Source organism: Solea senegalensis, linkage group LG16, assembly GCF_019176455.1.
Source record: "Solea senegalensis isolate Sse05_10M linkage group LG16, IFAPA_SoseM_1, whole genome shotgun sequence".
Taxonomy (NCBI): domain Eukaryota; kingdom Metazoa; phylum Chordata; class Actinopteri; order Pleuronectiformes; family Soleidae; genus Solea; species Solea senegalensis.
In genome coordinates this window covers 8,430,754-8,439,828 of record NC_058036.1, presented here as the reverse complement: position 1 = coordinate 8,439,828, position 9,075 = coordinate 8,430,754, and positions in this window count along the sequence as shown.

Genomic DNA, 9,075 nt, shown 5'->3' with positions numbered 1-9,075 from the left:
ACAAAATTATTATAAAGCTGTTTCTTTCGAGGAATCATCATTTAACTGATATGTTTATAATAGCACTGAATTAAGTGTAATGGGAACCTTAAGAGAATGTATTGCCTGACCATTGCCATTTCTCTTTTTTCATTGTTCATATTAGCATTGACACCTGTAATGTTTGAAAAACCTTGATGGTTGGTTCAACAAAAAGTTGACTTCTAAACTTTTGGATAGAACCTTTTCAATCAACTTTTTACTAGAAAGAAAAATATATAACATGCTTGTTTATATGAAATATGGACAAAGTTCACAATGAAAAACATATTCGTGATGCAAAATGAATCCATTAAGCCACATGGGGCCCACAGCCTGCGAGTTTGAGACCTGCATTTGATTATTTACACCTGTGATTTTTCTACTGTGAACTGACAAAATGGCTGCTGTGCAAGTGTCCTGTTGAGGGAAATGGGTAAGGAATCCCTTTTTAATTAATTAAATGCTTTAAAGATTCTAACTATATCATTTAATAAGAAAACAAAAGCATTTAGGGGATCACCTAATCAAGAAACAGTTAGCTAATGAGGCTAAAGCTAAACCAGGAGCTAGCAAACTGGGGCTATAGGCTACCTAGCACAAGTACCAAACAACATGCCTTGTGTTTCCCTCAGGAGCCTGTGGAGACCAGAAACACAATAAAAGTGAGTAAATATTTGATATTTTGATTATATTTATATTTATCTGTTAGCAAATATGAAGAAGAATATGCCACAGAGTGAATGCTGATGTTTCAGATGCATGAGCTAGCAGTTTGCTAACGCCAGTGTGATATTTACAGTTGGTTTACTTAGTACTGAAGCTGGATTGTATTCAGATTATGTACAGTTCTGAAAAATGAACTCCATAACCCAAATTATTACCAAATCCCCACCAAGGGAAATTCTAAGGCCTTGTTTAGGCTCATAATTTGAATCAGAATTTTAAGGACATCCAGATTTTTTTTGGCAGTCTGAACAGCTCGGAACAAGGGTCTTTCTGCATGTAGTCTGCATGTTCTCCCCATGAGTGCAGGTTCTCCGGTCTCTTCCCACAGTCCAAATACATGCAGATTTGGGGTTTAGGCAAATTGGACACTGACCCTGATGTGGAGAACAATGTGAAGAAGACAGATGATTCGAACCACATATGGAGTTGGATTCGAATGCTATTCTGATCAGATTTTTACAGATCAGTTCAATCTGAACTTTGATTTCAAAGTGTCTTCTGCGTCCCTCACAGTGCAACCCGAACTACAACAACAACATTGACGTAGATCCGGGGGACGGAAGTTAATTGGAGGCGCGTTAAACCATCGACACAATGGCTCCGCATAACCGTTTGGGACAGAATCAGGCACAGATTTCTGTCATCCATTGTAGGGGCCAAAATGCATATTTGGTCTGTTTGTTTATTGTTTATTTTGAAAGGTCACTCATACTGTTTTTTGGTCATGTCACTTCCGTTTTTTGATTGACACATGGGTGTGGTTTAATCTATACACCTGGGCACTCGGATCGGCGGTGGGTAAGAGAGAAAGGGGGTTAGTGGCGTTCCTGATTTATATTTTCTGTTTACCGTCAAATCATTATACAACCAAGAATAAATCGTCAAACAAGAAACATCACTGGACTTGGATTCATTTGAATGACGCGTAACTGCCTGGAGCCCACCTAAGCCTCTTAGCGACCTTTTATAGGAAAACTGTCGCTACAATTAGTAAACAGAAAATTCAATCCATAAAACACCACGGCATGGACGGAATTCAACGTTGCTCTTACCGCTTGGATCTCGATGTTTTGCACTGAACGAACTATGCAACACATTTGGACTCTTTTCCGCGGACGCCTTGGATCAGAGACATAAGTGACAGCAGCGCATCACAGCCATCGGAAACGGTATGTTGGTTGATCCTCCTGTGTATTTGTTTGAAGTTGAACACAGTTTGGAGAGGCTGCCGTTTTGTCCATTGGGGACTGTTTGTTTGGGCTTGTGTTGCGCGTGCTTCGTTTGTCGCGATCGGCAATTGTTTGGGCTGATTTGACTGTGTGGTGAGCAGTGGCTGCCGTGCTGTGCTGTTGTGTTGAAAATCGCATTGTGGCTGAAGCAATGTCATTACGGATTGCATTGTGTCTGTTGCTCAGTACTTTGGTGAATTGTGCACGTTGAAAGTTCACATAATGAGTGACGCAAATGAAATGGAAAATACGGAGAAGAGAACGGTCAAGCTTACAGCCAAAGCGCTGGATTGCAAAATGGAAACTCTTCAAAAGCAACGTCAATCTAATGTGACAAAAATGAAAGCACTCTCACGCGAAATTAAAGAGCTCATGAAAAATGATGAAAATGCAAAGAAAGTGCAATTCAAACTGAATGAACTCAAACAACTGGATGAAAATGCAAAGGCAGCACATGAGTCAGTGATTGTTTTACTTCCCAAAGAGGAAAAAGTAACACAAAATGAGTGGTTTGGACGCATAATAAAACACAACACAGACTTCACTGATGATGTAAAAACATGGCTCTCTGAGACTGAAAGACACTTTCAGCAAGCAAGAAATGTGACTGCAGATGTGTTTGCTGCACAATCAGTCAACTCTCCCATTCCACCTGAAGAAGAGGCACCTGTTGCACCTGTTGAATTAAAGGAAGATATACCACACTCTGATGTTCCAACTGCCATTCCTTCTCAACAGAATAAAGCAATATCTGACATGCAGGATGGAATTAAACCAAGTGACAGTGTGTCAAATGTTACCAACAGGAGTCACAAATCACATTCTTCATGCTCAAGATTTTCCACCACCTCATCTGCATGCATCAAGGCTGAGGCTGAAATGGCTGCTCTTATTGTAAAACAACAAATGCTAAAAGATAAACATGCCATAGAAGCACAAGAGGAGCAGCTAAGGAGGAAAAAAGAGCAACTGGAGCTGGATGGAAACCTTGCTGCTACAATGGCAAAAATGAAGATTCTTGGAGCCTCAAGTAGATCTGGTGTGTGCAGCCACAGATCAAGAGTGTCGGATGGTATGAACTCGTATATGGAGAAAAAACAACATGAAAAGAAAACACAAATGACTGCCACTGCTGACGGAGACAGTACTCAAACCCAATCTCTCCCCACAGTGCCAGTGACAGTTCAGTCAAATACATTAACTATGGATGCACATGTTACAATACCAGCCACATTGCCTGCTCCTAACAATGGTGAACAGAGCAACATGCTTAGCATCATGGAAAAGCAAAATGACATCACTGCATTAATGGTCCAACAACAGTCTCTCTCTTTAATGCCCAAGAAGGAGATTTGTCGTTTTTATGGTGACCCACTTCAATTTCAAACATTCATAAAATCCTTTGAACACAACATTGAAAGCAAGAACCCAAACCCCACAGATTGTCTTTATTATCTGGAACAATATACAGAAGCACAACCAAGAGAAATGGTGAGGAGCTGCCTTCATATGACAGCAGACAGAGGATTCAGGAAGGCAAAATCTTTACTGCAGGAGCACTTTGGCAACGAGCATAAAATTGCTACAGCCTACATGGAGAAGGCTCTTTCATGGGCGTCAATTAAACCAGATGACACAAAAACACTACAAGCATACACTCTGTTTCTAAGAGGATGTTGCAATGCCATGGAAGATCTCAACAACATGCAAGAGCTCAACATGTCAGCTAACCTGCTAATTATAATTAAGAAGCTGCCATATCGACTGAGGGATAAATGGAGATCTGTGGCATGTGATTTTCAGGAAAGGTACAAACAAAGGGCTACCTTCAGGGATCTGGTCAATTACCTTGAAAAACAGGTGAGGATTGCAACTGATCCAGTATTTGGAGACATCAGAGACACTCCAACACCAAGCAAGGATGGAAGAAGTTTTATGTCAAAACCACCTCATCCAAGAATCAAAGGAAGTACATTTGCAACCACTGTGACAGTTGCACATGAGAAAAATGGAAATGGACCGAGGAAAATGGAGAGTTGGCCGGCTGTAAAAAGGTGTTTGTTCTGTGGAGGTGGACATGCTTTGGAGGTGTGTTTCCTATTGGAAAAGAAAGCACATCATGAGAAAATCACTTTCCTTAAAGAAAATGGAGCCTGCTTTGGTTGTTTGCAGATAGGACACATGAGCAAGGACTGCACGAAGCGACTCAGCTGCAACATATGCAATTTGAAGCATCCTCAGATGCTGCATATCCACCAAAGGAGATTTGAAATGGACAAACATCAAGCTCAAACAAAAGAAGAAGCTGACATCAGAGCCATAGCCTCGGTACAGACAAGTGGTCTTACTGGGGCCGGTGAAGACAATTGCAAACTCTCAGTAGTGCCTGTGAAAGTAAAGGCCAAGAAGGGGAACACAACAGTGCATACATATGCATTCCTTGACCCGGGAAGCACTGCGTCATTTTGCACATTGGGGCTAATGACTAAGCTAAATCTCCAGGGAAGAAAATCTAATATTCTTCTGAGAACAATGGGTCAAAAGAAGGTCGTAGAAACCAGCATTGTTTCAGGCCTAGAGGTTACAGGACTTCATGGCACTGATTTCTGTGATCTCCCATGTGTGTACACTCAGAAGACCATGCCTGTGCATAAAGGAAACATCCCACATCAAAATGACATCAATCAGTGGCATCATTTGAAGAATATTCACTTACCTGAACTGGACTGTGAGATTGAGTTGTTGATTGGCTCCGATGTACCAAAGGCTCTGGAACCACTTCAAGTCATCCGGAGTGTGGGAGATGGACCGTATGCCGTCGAAACAATGCTCGGCTGGACAGTTAACGGACCTCTGGGAGGAAAAGATGATTATGCTCAGGAGCAGTCAGAGATCAGGGTTAACAGGATATCAGTTGTTGCACTTGATGAGCAGTGGGAGCAGCAGTTCAAGATTGACTTTCCTGAGTGTGTCAAAGATGACCAAGAGCCTTCAAAAGAAGATCAGCAGTTCTTGGATTTGGTATCAACATCTGCAAAGCTAGTTAATGGACATTACTGCTTTGGTTTACCATTGAAGGACAGGGAAATCTGCTTGCCTGACAATAAGAACTGCGCTGAACAGAGGGCACTAAACTTAAAAAGGCGTTTCCAGAGAGATCCATGCTATCACTTGGAGTACACCAACTTCATGTCTGACATGATATCCAAGGGCTATGCGGAGAAAGTACCAGAAGGAATCTTGGAACGTAGTGATGGCAGAAAATGGTATCTACCACACCATGGAGTTTTGCATCCACAAAAGAAAAAACTTCGAGTGGTGTTCGACTGTGGAGCAACATATCGAGGAGTTTCACTGAACTCTCAGCTCTTACAGGGACCAGACCTCACCAGCACCTTGATTGGAGTCATAGCTAGATTCCGTAAAGAACCTGTTATCATCGCTGCGGATATCGAAGCAATGTTCCTCCAAGTGCAAGTACCAAATGAAGATAGGGACCTGCTACGGTTCGTCTGGTGGCCTGATGGAGATTACAGTCAGAACATGGTGGAATACAGAATGACGGTGCATTTATTTGGAGCAACATCATCTCCAAGTTGTGCAAATTTTGCCCTGAGGAAATGTGCTGAAGACAACACTGGTCAGTTCAGCCCACAAGCTATCAACACCATCTTGAACAACTTTTATGTGGATGACTGCCTCGCTTCAGCAGCTTCAGAAGAGGACGCAATAGCTCTCTTTCACGAGTTAAAAGCCATTTGCTTCAAGGGAGGCTTTGTACTCACCAAGTGGATAAGCAATAGTCGTCATGTATTGGCTGCCATACCTGAAACGGAAAGAGCAAAAGAAATGAAGGATCTGGATTTGGACCATGACAAACTACCTGTTGAGAGGATGTTAGGTGTACAATGGTGTGTTCAGTCTGACGTCTTCAAGTTCAAAATCATCCTCAAAGACAGACCACTCACAAGACGAGGGATTTTGTCGACTGTCAGTTCTGTATATGATCCCCTTGGCATGTTGGCACCAGTAGTCCTGACTGCAAAAAGGATCCTGCAGGAATTGTGTCGGGAAAAGACTGGTTGGGATGATGTGATACCAGACCCTATTGTGCAAGAATGGATGAGCTGGATTCAGGAACTCCATAACCTGGAAAACTTCAAAGTCAACAGATGCTTCAAACCTACAAACTTCGGAGAGGTAACATCTGCCCAGCTACACCATTTTGCTGATGCATGTCAGGATGGTTATGGAACTGTGAGTTATTTGTTACTGCATGACAACCATGGACAAACGCATTGTGCATTTGTGATGGGAAAGGCCAGAGTTGCTCCTTTGAAGGCAGTCACTATCCCTCGCATGGAGTTGACTGCTGCTACCATGGCGAGCAGAATGGACACATTATTGAGAAAAGAGCTGCAGATGGAACTAGCAGAATCTACATTTTGGACTGATAGCACCTCTGTGCTCAAGTACATAAAGAACAGGACCACACGATTTCGAACATTCGTGGCTAACAGAGTGACTGAAATTGCCAAAGCCTCAGATGAACATCAGTGGAGGTACGTCAACACAAATGACAATCCAGCAGACATGGCTTCCAGAGGTCTGAAAGTCCAAGCTTTCCTAAAGAAGGAAATGTGGGTGTACGGACCTCCGTTTCTTCTTGGTCCTCAGGAAGAGTGGCCTCAGAACCCTGATGGATGGGATGCAATTTCACCAAAGGACTCTGAAGTCAAGAGCATAACTGTAAATGCTGCTCAAATAAAACCTGAAGTAGTGGATCCAACAACCAACTTCATCCATTACTTCTCATCCTGGAATCAGTTGAAAAGGGCAGTAGCATGGATGCTCCGAATCAAAGGACTGCTTCTGCAAGGAATCAGGAAGAGGAAAACAGCAAGTGGTGTTCTCTCGTTGCAAGGAAATCTTGACACCCATGAAATCCGTCTCACAATCGGTGAATTGGAGAACGCAGAGATTGAGATAATCCGCTTCTGCCAAAAGAAGAGATTTGGAGATGAAATCTCAAATCTTAAAAAAGGAATGAATGTTAAAAGGACAAGCCACATTCATAAACTCAACCCCATTCTGGACAAAGATGTGTTAAGAGTTGGTGGTCGCCTAAGCAGAGCAGCAATGCCAGAAGAAATGAAACATCCTGTCATTCTGGCCAAAGACTTTCACATTGCTGACCTCATTCTACGACATATTCATGGAGAGGTGGGACATGGTGGTCGCAACCATATGTTATCCAGACTGCGTCAGAAATATTGGATTCCTGGTGCCACAGTATTGATCAGGAAAAGCCTGTCTAAATGTGTTGTTTGTCGGCGTATAACTGCTACTCCTGGACAACAGCATATGGCTGATCTACCCCTGGATAGAGTCTCTCCAGATGAACCACCATTCACAAACGTTGGAGTCGATTACTTTGGACCCTTTGGAGTGAAGCGTGGCAGAAGTGTCGTGAAGCGATATGGTGTTATTTTCACCTGTTTGGCTACAAGAGCAATTCACCTTGAAATGGCCTCATCGCTTGACACAGACTCTTTCATCCATGCCCTTCGGCGCTTCATAGCCAGACGAGGCCAAGTAAAAGAACTACGATCAGACAATGGAACCAATTTTGTGGGAGCACAGCGCGAGTTGAAGGAAGCTATTGAAGGATGGAATCAAGGTCAGATCCATAACATACTGCTTCAAAGGGGAATAAACTGGATATTCAATCCCCCTGCTGGCTCACACCATGGAGGTGTGTGGGAAAGATTAATCAGATCAGTGCGGAAGGTTCTCAACTCAACACTAAATGTGCAAAGTCTAGATGAGGAGGGACTCCACACAGTCCTATGTGAAGCTGAAGCTATTCTCAACAGTCGTCCAATCACAAAGGCTTCTACAGATCCCAACGACCTTGAAGCACTCACACCAAATCACCTTCTGCTTCTCAAAACTACGCCATCCCTGCCACCAGGACAGTTTCAGAAGGAAGACCTATATGCTCGCCGCAGATGGAGGCAAGTTCAATATATGTCTGACTTATTTTGGAAAAGGTGGATTAAGGAATATCTTCCCCAACTACAAGAACGACAGAAATGGTCCAACATAAGACGCAACTTCACACCAGGAGACATCGTCGTCATTGTGGATGATTCTGCGCCTCGCAACTCCTGGTTGACTGGAAGGATTGTGGAGACCATTATGGACAAAAAGGGACTTGTACGTCAGCTTCGGATCAAGTCAAAGACCGGATTTCTGACCAGGCCCATCAACAAAGTCTGCCTACTATTGGAGGCAGAGGATCATTGACTGACCCAAACTGACTTTTGACCCCTTGACTTTGTTCCTGAACACTTGACTTTGATTAATCACTCTTTCCTTAGAGAACGTATATTGGATTACAAATAATGAAGAAAGAAGATCAAGAAAATATATTTATATACTATGTTGATTATGTCGAAATTGTAATTATTATTTGAAACATAATAATTAGGGGCCGGAATTGTAGGGGCCAAAATGCATATTTGGTCTGTTTGTTTATTGTTTATTTTGAAAGGTCACTCATACTGTTTTTTGGTCATGTCACTTCCGTTTTTGATTGACACATGGGTGTGGTTTAATCTATACACCTGGGCACTCGGACGGGCGGTGGGTAAGAGAGAAAGGGGGTTAGTGGCGTTCCTGATTTATATTTTCTGTTTACCGTCAAATCATTATACAACCAAGAATAAATCGTCAAACAAGAAACATCACTGGACTTGGATTCATTTGAATGACGCGTAACTGCCTGGAGCCCACCTAAGCCTCTTAGCGACCTTTTATAGGAAAACTGTCGCTACATCCATTTTGCATACTTGTTTTTGTTTCAGGGCGTGGCCTGTAACTCTCCATTTGTAAGACTAGACAAGACAGTGTTAACATGAACACACAGCTCAGATCTGATCACTTTGAATATATAATGTAAGCAGTTGTGATCAGATTTGGGCTGCAGTCTAAACAAGGCATAAGACATACGAAATAGGCTTAATTTCAAGCCATGTTAGTTATTTCCTTTTTTATGATGTGGCGTCTTAGCATGTCTCCATATCTATTTTAGTTT